The 16,499-nt window shown below is 42.8% G+C and overlaps 1 protein-coding gene across 1 annotated transcript in view; it reads right to left on the bottom strand.

The window, feature by feature from the left end:
- Positions 1-16,499, bottom strand: part of fmn2b (formin 2b) — a 469,810-nt gene that overhangs the window by 399,332 nt on the left and 53,979 nt on the right. The gene's annotated exons all lie outside the window — the stretch shown is intronic.

Here is a 16,499-nt window from a genome sequence, read left to right as displayed (position 1 = left end):
TAGGAAAAACAGGCTGGAAATACGAATTAAAATTGAGGATAACTGCAGTAAGAGGACTTTATTCAAAGTAATGGCTCTTACCTGAAAAACACTCACCTTCAAGTAATCCCAATATACTAGCAAAACATCAAATATACCTACCATAACATCAAATGAAATTTGAGCTAGATTTCTTACACAAATTAAACCTTGTACAATAAATGACAACATTGCCATGTGCAAGAACTTATGAAAATTACCTGCTGTATTACCCTCTAATACAGGTGTAATCTAGCTTCAAATCCAACTGTAAATAATGGAGCATTTCCCAAAAAGAATGTACAAATGTACATTTTCCTTTCCTTCAGTGTTAAGCCAGCTTTGTTTACCTGCCCAAGACTGCCAGCTGTGGAGGTGGACAGTGGTCTTTCCTTGGTCTGCAGATCACAGGCTGGGATGCACACCAACTCACCCAGTGTTTGCTGGACAGCTTTCTTCAATCTCAATAGAGCAAGGTCAGCACCTGCCTGTTTTACTTTACTCCACGTCTCTCTATCACCCCATCTGGGGTCCTTCCTCAGAACTAGCAAACTTGAGAAAATATCAGATATGCTGCCTTTTGAGCCTGTGAAAGGGGAAGCAGGAGGGGACCAATCATTATTATTGGAGTTATCCAGTTCAGTTCTCATGGCAATTTCCTCTATATCAGATAAAATCTGATCACATTGACTGATTAATGAACTGAAAATCCCATCATCACTTGCTTGCCTTGTATTTAAATGTGGCTGGCCGACTTCCTTTCCTTTGTCATCTCTCGTAACAACCAGCCCATTTTCTTCACAACTATCCACATCAATCACAGCCCGGGTACCAACTTGATTGTTGTTCATTTCTGCCCTTAACCACTGAATGGAGAACTCTGGTTGTAATGCAGTTTGTTCTGCTGCTGCCCTAACCTGCTGAAACCCATAATGATTTGAAGCAGCTTTCTCTTTCCGTTCAGTTATGTCGGAGTTCGAAGCAATACTCCCCGCCATCACCAATTTATTGTTCAGGGCATCAGCCAGCCCACGGGAGGACCAAGCTGCCCTAATATTTTAAAACACACACATTTGCTGCAATTATTGCAAACACAGCCAATATTTTGTATCCTGAACTTGAAGTTTCAATGACGACTTCCATCTTCTTTTGTTTGTGATCAAATATTGTGCTGTTACATTTCCACAGTCCAGCTAGAGCAGCAGAATAATCCTTTAATGCTTTAAATTATTCATCAAGCTTTCCACTGCTTTGCATTTCAGATTTCCCCTCACATCTTGCTGCATCATGGAGCCTCTGGCCACTGCAGGGTTTGGAGATGCGCCGCAGACAGACTGAGGAGATCAACTTCCAATGTAATTGATCCAGCCCCGGAGCACAAAAGAGCAAGGGTGCACTGAATCATTAAAACCACCAGGTTGCACCGACATACCAGTCCTCTCCTGCAACAAATTCTCAGCCTGTGTACAGCACCACCAGTCACCGTCGAGCTACCGACGTACAAACTAGATGCTTGTGCCAGGCACACACCCACAGCAGTAAAATGACAGACTCTGCAGAATCACTCGAAAATGAATGCTGACTGGTCAAACCAAACAGCAGGCTAGTTGAAAGAGAGAGGGGAAAAAAAAATCAATTTACATATGCTCATGTAGGATTCACTGTTTCAGTCAGCTTCCTGGCCGGAGCAGAAAACTCACTTTTTAAACTCACAATACTTCAACTTGTCCAAGACTTTCCACATCAGCATTAAGTCCTGCGTTCCATTCAGTCAACACAGTAAATCCCAGCACCACTCAGAACTGGAATTAAACCCCAATGTTCACATTGCACCCTCTTCCCAACACAAAGTTTCTTGAAAAGAACTTTTTGCTTTAAACACAAGCTGATTAGAAAAAGCAGTTACAAATTTCTGCTGGTGAAAGTACATTACTTCTAATAAAAGAAAGTACAGCTCGTGATACCAGTAGAAGGAAGAGGGAAGAGATGGCTTCACTCATAACAATTTTGTCAGCAACCTAGCGAACTGCAGGAGTTTGACCCAATCAACGAGATGAATGTGTCACAGTAGCTTTTGAATTTCTTCACTTGATATGGCATGTATTGAAGAGAATGGCTTGCTAAGCTTTTTCCAGAAGGCAAACAAATGTCAACCACATTACTATGAAGAGCGTCAGAGTTTTAAAGCACAGAACTGGGCCCTTTATTCCAGCACATCTATGTCGACCTTGTCGCCAATCTGCACTAATCCCTACTGCCCATATTCAGGCACTATCCAATGCCTTACCCATTCGGGTACCTGTTTAGCAGACAGTACAATGCTTTACAGTACCAGCATCCCGGGTTCAATTTCTACCACTGTCTGTAAGGAGTTTGCATGCTCTCCCCTTGACCAGGTGAGTTTCCTCCAAGTGATCTGGTTTCCTTCAACAGTCCAAAGCCATACCCGTTGATAGGTTAATTGGTCATTGTCAATCATCCTGTGACAAAGCTTGGGTTAAATCGGAACTTGTTGGGTGGTGTAGTTCACAGGGCCAGGGAAGCCCATTTCAGGCTGCATCTCAATAATAAATTTAGATGTAGTGATTGCGTCAAATTCCACCACATGCTATGGTAGCGAGTTCCATACATCAGTGCAAAAAAACTCCCCTCACTTCCCTTGCCTTTCATTTGAGTCCTACACCTTTGGTTTTGATACCCTACAATGGGTAAAAGTTTGAATATCTATACCGTCTCTTAATTTTATATACAGGGGATTCCGGTTACTTTGGACATAAGGCCCAGTACATTTTGGCCCATTTAAGCAACTATCCCAATTAGCTGACGTTTCACAGAAAAGTGTTAAACAGGAATCTAAAAACTACAAAAAAGTGCTTAAATGAGCAACATTTAAATGAAATGCAGAACAAGTTAGAACACTACCAATTCTAAGACAGTACTATAAAACCACATTAGTTCCTAATAGTTGTCATTGGAATTCATCCAGCATCCACTGCTGTGTTCTTTTGACTGACTGAAAGAACAGAATCAGCACAGACAACTGATGTCAAGTTCTACAAACAAACACACTCACACAAACACACACAAAATGCTGGATGAACTCAGCAGGCCAGGCAGTATCTATGGGAAAAAGCAGAGTCAACGTTTCAGCCTGAAACACCAACTGTACCTTTTTCCCCCCCATAGATGCTGCCTGGCATGTTGAGTTCCTCCAGCATTTTGTGTACTGCTCTTCATAGTTCCCAACTTGTAGAGGAATAGCCTCATTTTCACTCCCGGCCATTTCTGCCATCTTCGTGCCTCAATGCGCGAAACCACTGAGCAAATTCTGAATTATCATACTGCTTATTTCTTGTCAATTATCACTTGCTTTTTGAACATAAGCAAAAACTTATGGCACCATTTAAAAACTGTTCACTCTAAGTGAGGTGTGGTGTAGTGTCCGACAGACAAGCAAGTGCACGCGACTGAAACTTGTTAGAAACTGTTCCGCATCAGTCTCCTGATTAAGTGGCACAGAGTCCAGAAGAAAATCCCAGCTATTTTATCAATTAGTTTTTGCTCTTAAAGAGTTATCCCAAATAAGAGGCTGGCTGCCCTGATTAATGGATTGCACAATTAAAGCAGAATCCAATTTATATCCATCAAGTCATTCCTCATTCTCCTTTGTTCCAGGGTAAACAAACCTAGTCTATCCAGCGTCATCAACAGCCCAGTGAATCTCTTCAACGTTCTCTCCTCTGCAATCCTTCCTATACCAGGCAGAGAAGAAATTCATAGTACTTCAAAAAGTGGCTTAACCAATGTTTCATAAAGTTGCAATATGATTTTGCTAACTGATTCTCAAGTTGGAAAGTGTATGGTTATGCACTTTGGCAGAAGTAGTAAATGGGCAGACTATTATTTAAACGGGGAGAGAATTCAATGTTCGGAAATGCAACGGGACTTGGGAGTCCTTGTACAGGATACCCTTAAGGTTAACCTCCAGGTTGAGTCAGTGGTGAAGGTGGTAAATGCAATGTTGGCATTCACTTCTAGAGTAGAGTATAGGAGCAGGGATGTGATGTTGAGGCTCTATAAGGCACTGGTGAGACCTCACTTGGAGTACTGTGGGCAGTTTTGGTCTCCTTATTTGAGAAAGGATGTGCTGACATTGGAGAGGGTACAGAGAAGATTCACTGGAATGATTCCGGGAATGAGAGGGTTAACATATGAGGAACGTTTGTCTGCTCTTGTACTGTATTCCTTGGAGTTTAGAAGAATGAGGGGAGACCTCAGAAACATTTTGAGTGTTGAAAGGCATGGACAGAGTGGATGTGGCAAAGTTGTTTCCCATGATTGGGGAGTCTAGTACGAGGGGGCATGACTTAAGGATTGAAGGGCGCCCATTCAGAACAGAGATGCAAAGAAATTTTTTTAGCCAGAGGGTGGTGAATCTATGGAATTTGTTGCCACAGGCAGTAGTGGAAGCCAAGTCACTGGGTGTATTTAAGGCAGAGATTGATAGGTATCTGAGTAGCCAGGGCATCAAAGGTTACGGTGAGAAGGCGGGGGAGTGGGCCTAAATGGGAGAATGGATCAGCTCATGAAAAAATGGTGGAGCAGACTCGATGGGCTGAATGGCCGACTTCTGCTCCTTTACCTTATGGCAGCAGCAACAAGACTAACGAGGCTAGTTTATTTTGAAAGCCTAATTGGCTTAAATATAGACACATTTAGTATTAATTTGAATTCCCCAGATTGCCAGCAGGTGCAATTTCAGGAAGAGCAAGAGTTGATTCAAGCCTGTAGCAAACAGTCGAATTCTGTGTGAAACAGTAATTGGGAAAAAAAAGGATTTGCTTATAATTTAAGTTTCTTAAACTATTTCTTGTTCTTCTTGCAACAGCAAAAGAATGCTGTGTCCATTGACTTGCAAAGAAAATCAGCAAGTTCTCCTTCATTATAAATTAGAAACATAGAAAACCTACAGTACAATACAGGCCCTTCAGCCCAAAATGCTGTGCTGAACATGTACTTATTTTGGAAATTACCTTGGTTACCCTTAGCCCTCTATTTTTCTAATCTCTATGTACCTATCCAGGAGTCTCTTAAATCCACCTCCACCATCGCCAGCAGCCCATTCCATGCACTCACCACTCTCTGCATAAAAAAGCTTACCCCTGACATGTCCTCTGTACCTGCTTCCAAGCACCTTAAAACTGTGCCCACTTGTGTTAGCTATTTCAGCCCTGGGGGAAAGCCTCTGGCTATCCACATGATCAATGCCCCTCATCATCTTATACACCTCCATCACATCACCTTTCATCCTCTGTCACTCCAAGGATAAAAGGCCAAGTTCACACAATCTATTCTCATAGGGCATGCTCCCCAATCCAGGCAACATCCTTGTAAATCTCTTCTGCACCCTTGCTATAGTTTCTATATCGTTCCTGCAGTGAGGTGATCAGAACTGAGTACAGTACTCCAAGTGTGTCTGACCAGGGTCCTATATAGCTGCAACATTACCTCTCTGTTCTAAAAGTCAATCCCATGGTTGATGAAGGCCAATGCACAGTATGCCTTCTTAACCAGAGTCAATCTGTGCAGCAGCTTTGAGTGTCCTGTTGACTCAGACCTCAAGATCGCTCTGATCCTCCACACTGCCAAGTCTCAACATTAATACTATATTCTGCCATCATATTTGACCTACCGAGATGAACCACCTCACACTTCTGGGTTGAACTCCATCTGCCACTTCTCAGCCCAGTTTTGCATCCTATTAATATCCCGCTGTAACCTCTGACAGCCCTCTACACTATCGACATCATCCCCAACTTTTGTGTCATCAACAAATTTACTAACCCATCCCTCCACTTCCTCACCCAGGTCATTTATAAAAATCACAAAGAGAAGGAGTCCCAGAACAGATCCCTGAAGCACATTACTAATCACGCACCTCTATGCAAAATATGACCCATCTCCAACCACACTTTGCCTTCTGTGGGCAAGCCAGTTCTGGATCCACAAAGCAATGGCCCCTTGGATCACATGCCTCCTTACTTTCTCAAGAAGCCTTGCATGGGGTATCTTATCAAATGCCTTGCTGAAATCCATATACTCTACCCTCAATGTGTTTAATCACATCCTCAAAAAATTCAATCAGGCTCGTAAGGCACAAAGCCACGTTGACTATTCCTAATCATATTATGCTTCTCCAAGTGTTCATAAATCCTGCCTCAGGATCTTCTCCATCAACTGACCAACCATTGAAGTCAGAGTTGCTTTGTCTATAATTTCCTGGACTATCTCTACTACCTTTCTTGAATAAGGGAACATCTGCAACCCCCAAAACCTCTCCCGTCCCCATTGATGATGCAAAGATCATTGCCGGAGGCTCAGTATTCTCCTCCCTCACTTCCCATAGTAGCCTGGGATATATCTCATCCCGTCACGGTGACTTATCCAACTCGATGCTTTCCAAAAGCTCCAGCACATCCACTTTCTTAATGTCTATATGCTCAAGCTTTTCAATCTGCTTCAATAGACAGCTAATGTCTAAAAAGTTGACAATGTAGTAGTGATTTGCACTGGTTTGCATACCCAACATGCTATAGTTGGACTACCGTCATTTGTAATACTTAGACCACAAGATATAATATCAGAATTAGGCCACTTGGCCCATCCAGTCTGCTCCACCATTTCTTCAGGTCTGATCCAATTTTCCTCTCAGCTCCAATCTCCTGCCTTCTCCCCATATCCCTTCAATCTCTGACCAATCAGGTATCCATCATAAGCTGCCTTAAATATACATAAAGTCCTTACACCCACAGCTGCCTGTGGCAAAGAATTCGAGATTCACCACTCTGGTGAAATAAATTCCTCATCTCCATTCTAAAAGGATGCCTCTCTATTCTGAGCCTGTATCCTCTGGTCCTGGACTCCTCCACCATAGGAAACATCCTCACCACATCCATTCTATCAAGGCCTTCCACCATTCAAAAGAATTCAATGAGGTCAACTCTCTTACTTCTGAATCCTAGTGAATATAGACCCAGATCCATCAAACACTCTTCAAATGAAAAACCATTCAATCCTGGAATTATTTTATGAACCTCCTTTGAATCCTCTCCAGTTTCAGCACATCCTTTCTAAGATAAGGGGCCCAAACCTGCACACAATAGTCCAAGTGAGGCCTCACCAGCCCTTCATAAAGTTTCAACATTACATCCTTGCTTGTATATTCCAGTCTTCTCGAAATGAATGCTAGCATTGCATTTGCCTTCATCACAGACGCAAGCTGCAAATTAACCTTCAGGGAATCCTGCACAAGGACTCCCAAGTCCCTTTGCACCTCAATTACATGCAATTTCTCTCCATTTAGAAAACAGGCAGCCCTTTCATTTCTTCTACCAAAGAGCATGACCATCACTTTATAACAATATTCTGTCTGCCATTTCTTTGCATTTTCTCTTTATGTCCAAATCCTTCTGTAGTTTCTCTACTTCCTCAAAACTACCTGCTGCTCCACCCATTTTCATATGATCTGCAAATTTTGCAACAAAGCCAACTATTCCATCATCCAAATTGTTGACATATTAAAAAATCAGTCCCAACACAGACCCCTATGGAATACCACTAGTCACTGGTAGCCAGTCAGAAAAGTCTCCCTTTATTCCCACTCTACCTCCTCACATCTTCCAACTACTGAGGTCAGACTAACTGGACTATACTTCCCTTTCTTCTTCCTTGCTCCCTTCTGGAAGAGTGGGGCGACATTTGCAATTTTCCAGTCTTTCAGAACCATTCAGAATCCAGTGTTTCCTGAAAGATCATTACCAATGCCATGATCTTCAAATCCATGAGCTTGAAATTCCTTGTTGTCCATATTTCCGAGGATCTCACCTGGTCCCTGAACTCCTCCATCCTGATCAAAAAGGCACAACAGCGCCTTTATTTCCTATGAAGCATCAAGAAAGCTCACCTCTGTCCCAGGATACTGATGGACTTTTACCGCTGTACCATTGAGAGCATACTCACCAACTGCATCTCAGTGTGGTATGGCAATTGTCCCATATCGGACCGCAAAGCACTCCAGCGTGTGGTGAAAACTGCCCAGGGGATTATTGGCACCCAATTGCCCACCATTGAGAATGTCTACCATAAATGCTGCCTGGGCAGGGCGAAAAGCATTATCGCACCCATTTTGTACTGTTACGTACCCCATAACTGGGTTGCCAAACCAGCAGAAATGGATCACTCAGTTGGAGTCTGGATTACTAGAACTAAGAAAGTTTTATTAAAGAAACAAGCAACACAGTACTCTAATCAAAAGGATAATAAAATGCAACAGTTCAGCAATGATAAACACACATGTACACAGAATTAAGATAACAGGATCAATCAAGCTCTATCGTTGTCTAGGGGTAAATGACCAGTTTCAAAGTGACGCAAAGTTCAGTTCAATTTAGTTCAGTTCAGAGTAATTGCTGCCGTGGCAATGGACAGTGGGGGGAAGGAGAGAGAGAGAGCAAAACGGCTTCCACACAGACCTTCGCAGTCAGCTTTCGGGTGAGTCCTTTGTGATGTCATCTGAGGTCACCAACCGTGACCCCTCCGTTTCCAGATACGATCGTTTCCCTGCGGTGAACCTGGCACCCAGGCAAGGGTGGACACACACCAGGTTCCCGCCGATCGTGCCTTTCCACCCTGTGCGTCTATGGCCCAGTACTTCCCACCGACTTGTGAGAGACGCACCGCTTCCAGGGTCTTGTTACCTCGGGTGTCGTGTGTGTCTTACCTTAGCGAACCTGTCCCTTTTTATCCCCCTGCTGGGGTATCGCCTGTCCATCACTTCAAACAGTTCAGGGTTCAAAGGGGGAGCCGATCTTGACAGCTCTCCTTCCTTCATTAACATCCCAAATTCTGCTCCATTGTTTTCCTTATCTCTCTCTCTCTCTATCCTGAAGACAGGTGGCAGACCAACTGTTGATCCCACTGGTGCCAGCACAGGACAGCTACATCTTAATCTATGTGTATTCTTGTCACAGTACTGTCTCAGTACTTTCAGATTTGTGTGCTGTAGCACTTTTTATTTGCAGTTATTTTGTAAATAACATTATTCTTTGCATTCCTGGTCAGACGCTAACTGCATTTCATTGGCTTTGTATCTGTACTTGGCACAATGACAATAAAGTTGAATTCAGACTAATCTCATTAGCCGCCTCTTTCAGAACTCTGGTGTAAACCATCTGGTCCAAGTGACTTATCTACATCAGACCTTTTAGTTTCCCAAGAAACTCCTCTAGTTATGGTAACTTCAAACACTTCATTCCTCCGACACACGGAACTTCCACCATAATGCCATATTCCACCCCTATTGACATCAATGGATCTGGGGGTTGAGAGAGTAAACAGCTTTAAGCTCCTCGGGATCCACATCACCAAGGACCTCACACGGTCTGTACATACCAGCTGTGTGGTAAAGAGGCACCCCACTGCCTCTTTTACCTCAGTTGGTTGAGGAAGTTTGGTATGGGCCCCCAAATCTTAAGGACTTTCTACAGGGGCACAATTGAGAGCATCCTGACTGGCTGCATCACTGCCTGGTACGGGAACTGTACCTCCCTTAATCGCAGGTCTCTGCAGAGAGTGGTGCAGACAGCCCAGCACATCTGTAGTTGTGAACTTCCCATGGTTCAGGGCATTTTGTAAGTGTGTGAGAAAAGGGCCTGAAGGATCATTGGGGATCCGAGTCACCCAACCACAATCTATTCCAGCTACCACCATCCACCAGGCCATCAGACTGATTAACTCATGCTGATTTGAGTGCATTTCTATGTTATATTGACTGTTTTATTTATTATAAATTGCTATGAGTGCACATTTAGACTGAGATGTAATGTAAAGATCTTTTTACTCATGTATGCGAAGGATGCAAGAAATAAAGTCAATTCAATATTGTCTTCCACAGTGAAGACTAGTGCAAAATACTTAGTTTACCCTGTCCTCTTATATTTGTATCTGAAGAAACTTTTGGTATTCTCTTTATTAGCAGCTAGCTTAGCTTCATTTTCTATCTTTACCTTTTTAAAGATTTTAATTGCCTTCTGTTTTTTTTTAAAAAAAGCTTCCCAATCCTCTAACTTCCCACTAATTTTTGCTCTATTACATGTCCTCTTCGGCTTTTATGTTGGCTTTGACTGCTCTTGTTAGCCACAGTTGTGTTATTTTTCCTTTAGAATACTTCCTTTTTGAGATGTATACATCCTGTACCTTCCAAATTGCTTCCAGAAATTCCAACAATTGCTGTTCTGCAGTCATCTCTGCCAGTGTTCTTTTCCAATCAATTCTGGCCAACTCCTTGTACCTCTGCAATTCACTTTAGTCACTGTAATATTGATACAACTCAAATTTTAGGGAGAATTCGACATTATGATCTTACAAAAGTAAAGGGCTATGGGTAAAGCCTAGGTAGTTCTAAGGTAGGGACATGCTCAGCACAGCTTTGTAGGACGAAGGGCTTGCATTGTGCTGTAGGTTTTCCATGTTTCAATTCTGATTCATCGCACAGCACCCAATACAGAATAACGATCCTCCAGTGGGCCCATCTACAAGCTGCTCTAAAATGCCCATCTCATAGGAACTCTATAAATTCCCCCTCCTGCAATCCAGCACCAACCTGATTTTCCCTTATCTGCATATTGAAATCCCCTATGATCGCAACATTGCCCTTTTGGCATGCATTTTCTATCTCCCAATTTACTTTACACACCACATCCTTACTGTTTAGTGGTTCATCAGGGTCTTTTTACCCTTGCAGTTCCTTAGCTCTGTCTACAATGATTCAACACTTTCCAACTCTGTCACTTCTGATGATTTGATTTCATTTTTTAAAATCACAGCTATGCGCCGCCCCCCCCGCCTATCTTTTTGATACAATGTATTTCCTTGGACATATAATCTTTCAGCCAAGATTCAGTGATGCCTACATTACACCTGCCAATCTGCAACTGTTCATCTGCCTTAGTTTGCATACTGCTCGCAGATACAGCAACTTTAGTCCTGTATTCACTCTGATTTTGTCTGATTTTTACGTTGCAGCTCATCCTGTGACTGCAATTTTGCTCTATGAGCAGCCTCTCACTACACATTGCCTCTGATTGTAAACCAGCTACCTCACCTTCAGCACTATTATCCACCTTTCCTACAATACTTCTTGCATTAAAATACAGGCAACTCAGGACATTAGCTGCTCCATGGTCAACCTTTTGATTCCTAACTGTGAGATCTAACTGACATCTGCCACTCTGGTTCCCATCCCCTTGCAACTAATTTAAACCCCACTGGGCAGGGTTAACAAATCTTCACACTAGGATTATTAGTCCACCTGTGGTTCAATCCTATCCCATCTGTAGAGGACCATCCTATCTGGAAGAGAACGCTGATCTAAAGATCTTATGCCCTCATTCCTACACCAACTCCTTGGCTACATTTGTAATTGTATAATCTTCCTAGTTCTGGTCTCACAAGCATGTGGCATGGGTAGCAACCTTGAGATCATAATTCTGGAGGTCCTGCCCTTTAACTTAGCATCCAACTTCCCGAACTCACTATGCACTTACTGAACATTCTTCATCCTACCCATGGCATTGGTACCTACACGGACCACGACTTCTGGCCGTTCACCCTCCAACTTCAAAATGCTGAGGTCTCAGTACTAGAGCAACATACTAATTGGGAATCCCCCTCTTGCTCACCGAACCTCCTGTCTATTATTCTAATGTATCATCTATCATGACAGTGTACCTCTTCTCCAGCACCCCACCCCTTCCCTTGAGTCACAGAAGCAGACTCCATGCCAGAGACCAGACCACTGAATTCCTATGCTAGGAATTCAAAGTGATACCTGTTGCTGAGGGGAATCAAGGTGATACCTGTTGCTGAGGGGAATCAAGGTGATACCTGTTGCTGAGGGGAATCAAGGTGATACCTGTTGCTGAGGGGAATCAAGGTGATACCTGTTGCTGAGGGGAATCAAGGTGATACCTGTTGCTGAGGGGAATCAAGGTGATACCTGTTGCTGAGGGGAATCAAGGTGATACCTGTTGCTGAGGGGAATCAAGTGATACCTGTTGCTGAGGGGAATGACCACTGAGATACTTGGTATTGGCTCCTTAACTCCTTTCCCCTTCCTTACTGCCAGTTTCTTCTGCCCTGCATGTTAGGTGTAACTACCTCTAAATGTTCTATCTGTCACCCTTCCAGCTTCCTGAATGATCCCCAGCTCATCCAGTTCCAGCTCCATCTCCTTAACATAGTGCTAGATGCTTCTTGCCAATGTTCAACTGATCGGCATGGAATTAAAATAATTTACTGCTATATTTCCAAAGAATTAAAAAGTGCAAGAACAAGGTTAAATTGTTAGAGGGTTTGGTCTTTAATCTGTTTCAGCAAAAAAAAAAAAGTCTATACTTCATTCTAAAAGTGAATCTTACAATCTTTTTCTTAAAAGCACAAGACCAAAGTTCAAAGCAAATTTTCAAAGTACATGTCACCACATACAACACGATTCCTTTTCTTGCAGGCATTCACAGGAAATACAAGAAACAATAGAATCAATGAATGACTGTCACTGACAGGACAAACGTACCAATATGCAAAAGTAAACTGTACAACTACAAAAGGAAAAAGAATAAGTGAGCAATAAATATTGAGAATATGATGAAGCATCCTTGAAAGTGAGTGTATAGCTTATGGGAACATTTAAATTATGGGGCAAGTGAAGTTGAAGTTTATCCTCAACAGCTTGATGGCTGAGGAGTAATAACTGTTCTTAAACCTGGTGGTGAGAGTCTTGAGACTCCTGTACCTTCTTCCTGAGAGCAGCAGCAAGAGCATGGCCTGGATCATCTTGACCATGATTATGTAATAAACATTTTCATTTTGTTTAATTTCCTTTTTTTAAAAAAACGAGGGCAATTGGCTCATCAAGTCAATGCTACTCAAAGTCCAAGAAGCCCATTTCATCAGTTCTTTCATAGATGCCCAACTGTGATTAGGCTGAAGGTGGTGCAGAGAAGGTTTACAAGCATGTTGCCAGGTTCGAAGGGCTTGAATTCCATAGAGAGACTAGTTCGGCTGGGGTTATTTTCTCTGGAGCAAAGGAGGCTGAGGGGTACCTTATAGAGGTTCATAAAAGCAGAGGCATGATGAAATGAATGGTTACCCTTTTCTCAAGGCTAGGGCAGCATAAACACTCAAGGCATAGGTTTAAGTTCAGGTGAAAGATTTAAAGGCAATCCAATGAATTATTCTTCCCCCGCTCCTCTCAACACAGAGGGTGGTGCATATATGAAACAAGTTGTCAGACAATGTTGTAGAAGTGGATAAATGTAGATGTTTTAAAAACATTCAGCCAGATGCATGATAAGCAAAGGTTCAGAAGAATACGAGTCATGCACTGGCAAAAGGGACTAGCTTGAGAAGACATCAATCAACATGGGTGAGATGGGCTGAAGGGCCAGTTTCCATGCTGTGTTACTCAATGACTAATTCTTCTCATCAACTACACTGGTAGTCATAACCAAATAGTACATCTTGGGAGTAGATTATCAAATAATGTATAAATTATATAACCTTGATTTATTTGCTTACAGGTTGCCACAAAGCAAGAAACCCCAAAAGAACACATTTTAAAATAAATTAAAAATAAAAGTCCAACACCTGATGCACAAGAGAAAGGAAAAAGCAAATCATGCACATAATACAGTAGAAGGGAAAATAGAAAGAAAGCAGGACTCCCAGGAGTCATTGCGATATTCTATAGCTTGGATCAGGATTGAACAAGTCACTGAAAGCAAGTGCATTAGAAATCAATGGAATTTGAATTAACTTATGAGAACAAGATGCAACATGTTGAAACTGATGTGTGAGGTATAAATACATCTTATTTTAACAATTAAAACTAACCACTAACAAGCATCAACACTAACACTTTCTGGAGGTTGGGTGCGACTACAACCAGAAGTCATGGGTTAAGGGTGGAAGGTGAAAAGTTTAAAAGGAACACGAGACAAACTTCTTCACTCAGAAGGTTGAAAGCATAGAATGAGCTGCCAGCACAAGCGATGCACGAAAGCTCAATTTCAATGTTTAAGAGAAGTTTGGATAGGTACGTGGATGGAGAGGTATGGAGGGTTTTGTTCCTGATGCAAGTCGGCAGTCTAAATGGTTCAGCATGGACCAGATGGGCCAAAGGCATGTTTCTATGCTGTAATTTTCTATGACACTATAACTTAGCACAAGAAAGCATCCCATAACCAAAAACTAATTCAATTTTTACTTTCTTTCTGAGGCACTGGCAAGCAGCTAAACCCAGAATGAAGTCTGTTCAATGATTTGCAAGAACTCACTTTAACCTGACCACAGGACTTGACTTTACTTGGCATCAGTTCAAGAATATTTCCATGCTTCACTAATTTCCTACTGGCTATACAGTGCATTAGTACCAAATGTCACAATTATTATGTGCACCCAAGCTTATAAACACATTTCTGACGAGAGCGCCATCACTGCTATTTCCAATAAAACTCAGTTAACACCAGAAACAAACAGAAGACCATTCAGAAATCTAAATGTAACAAGTTCAGACCTGGATAGCCCTGCTGATTGTTGCCAGGATACAGTTTGTATTTCAGACTTCCAGCATTTAGAATTTCACATTTCAACACACCAGTGTATTTCTTCGTGTGCAGTTCAGCTTCCTCCCGTTGCTGAATTGTCTCATCAAATATTAAGGCAGAGGGTATTTGGCTCATTGTGCCCATGCTGGTTCTTTGAAAAGAGCCATCCAATTAGTTTCAGTCCCCTGCTCTCTCCCCAGAGCCCTGCAAGATCTCTTCCTTTTAAGACTTTATCCAAGCCACTAGTAAAGAAGCAGAGCCTCACCAAAAAAAAATGTAGGCCAGGGAGCACCTATGGAAAAGAGTACAGTCAACGTTTGGGGCTGAATCCCTTTATCAGGGCTGAAGAAAAACAAGGTGAGAAGTCTGAGTAAGAAGGTAGGGGGAGGGGAGGGAGAAATACAAGGTGATAGGTTAAACCAGGAGAGAGGGAGGGGTGAAGTAAAGAGCTGGGAAGTCGATTGGTGAAAAATAAACGGCTAGAGAAAGGGAATCTGATAGGACAGAACAGAAGGCCAGGAATGAATGAATGAAAAGGAGAAGGGAGATAAGATGAGAGGGAATTGGTAATAGGGAATGGTAAAGGTGTTGGGGGGGGGGGGGCACGCATTACTGGAAGTTCGAGAAATTGATGCTCATGCCATCGGGTTGGAAGTTACCCAGACAGAATACAAGGTGTTGTTCCTCCAGCCCGAGTGTGGCCTCATCACAGCAGCAGAGGTGGCCATGGACTGACATGTTGGAATGGGAATAGGAATAGGAAGTAGAATTAAAATGGGTGGCCACTGGGAGACCCCACCTTTTCTGGAAGACAGAGCTAGGTGCTTGGCAAAGCGGTCTCGCAATCTACATCAGACATCACTGATGTAGAGAAGGCCACACCCGCAGCACCAGATACAGTAGATGACCCCAGACTCACAGGTGAAATGTAGCCTCACTTGGAAGGACTGATTGGGGCCCTGAACGGTAGTGAGGGAGGTGGTATAAGGGCAGGTGTAACTTTGCTCCACTTGCAGGCAAGTGCCAGGAGAGAGATCAGTGGGGAGGGACAAACAGACGAGGGAGTCAGATAGGAAGTGATCTCTGCAGAAAACGGGGGCGGGGGGGTGAGGGGAAGGTGTTTGGTGGTGGTATCCCATTGGGGATGGCGGAGGCTATGGAGAATTACATGCTGGACATGGAGGCTGCTGGGGCAGTAGGCGATGAAGTAACAGCTACTGTTCCAGGTCCAGACGAGCTGTAATCTGGACAGGAGCTTGAAAGTAATGGCACAATGTCTAAACAAAATCTTAAACTAATCTTTTGAAGAATAAAATTGAAAACCGAATTACAAAAGATGTATTACCCATTTTACCAGTAAAAACACTTCTTTGCAGAAAAATTATGATTGAACACATTACTATAATCTTTTGTACACTAGCTCTACTTTAATGTAGCAGCTTGTCAATGTCTTTTGAAAAACGCTCATACAGGTTCTTTCAATGAACCCTGCTCCTTGCATTTTCAAACTCTGGAAAATCTGAGGGATCACATTGGTAAGTTTACTGATAACACGACAGTGGCAGGATTCATCACTAACCACAATGAGACAAGCCTACAGAGGAAATGGAAGAGCCTGAGGCTGGTTATGAAGCAAATAACCTGTTCAGTGCCAACAAGGCAAAGGAGATGGTTTATTATCCTCAGGAGAACTCTCACCACTCACACCCCTCTTAGCAACGGTGGCACAGCAGTGGAAACTGCCAGCCATTTCAAACTCCTGGGATTTCACATCTTGTACAACCTCCAATGGTTCCAGAGCACATCCTACCCAATCCG

Source organism: Mobula birostris, chromosome 8 (assembly GCF_030028105.1).
Source record: "Mobula birostris isolate sMobBir1 chromosome 8, sMobBir1.hap1, whole genome shotgun sequence".
Classification (NCBI taxonomy): Eukaryota; Metazoa; Chordata; class Chondrichthyes; order Myliobatiformes; family Myliobatidae; genus Mobula; species Mobula birostris.
This window is presented reverse-complemented; position numbering and strand designations above follow the sequence as displayed.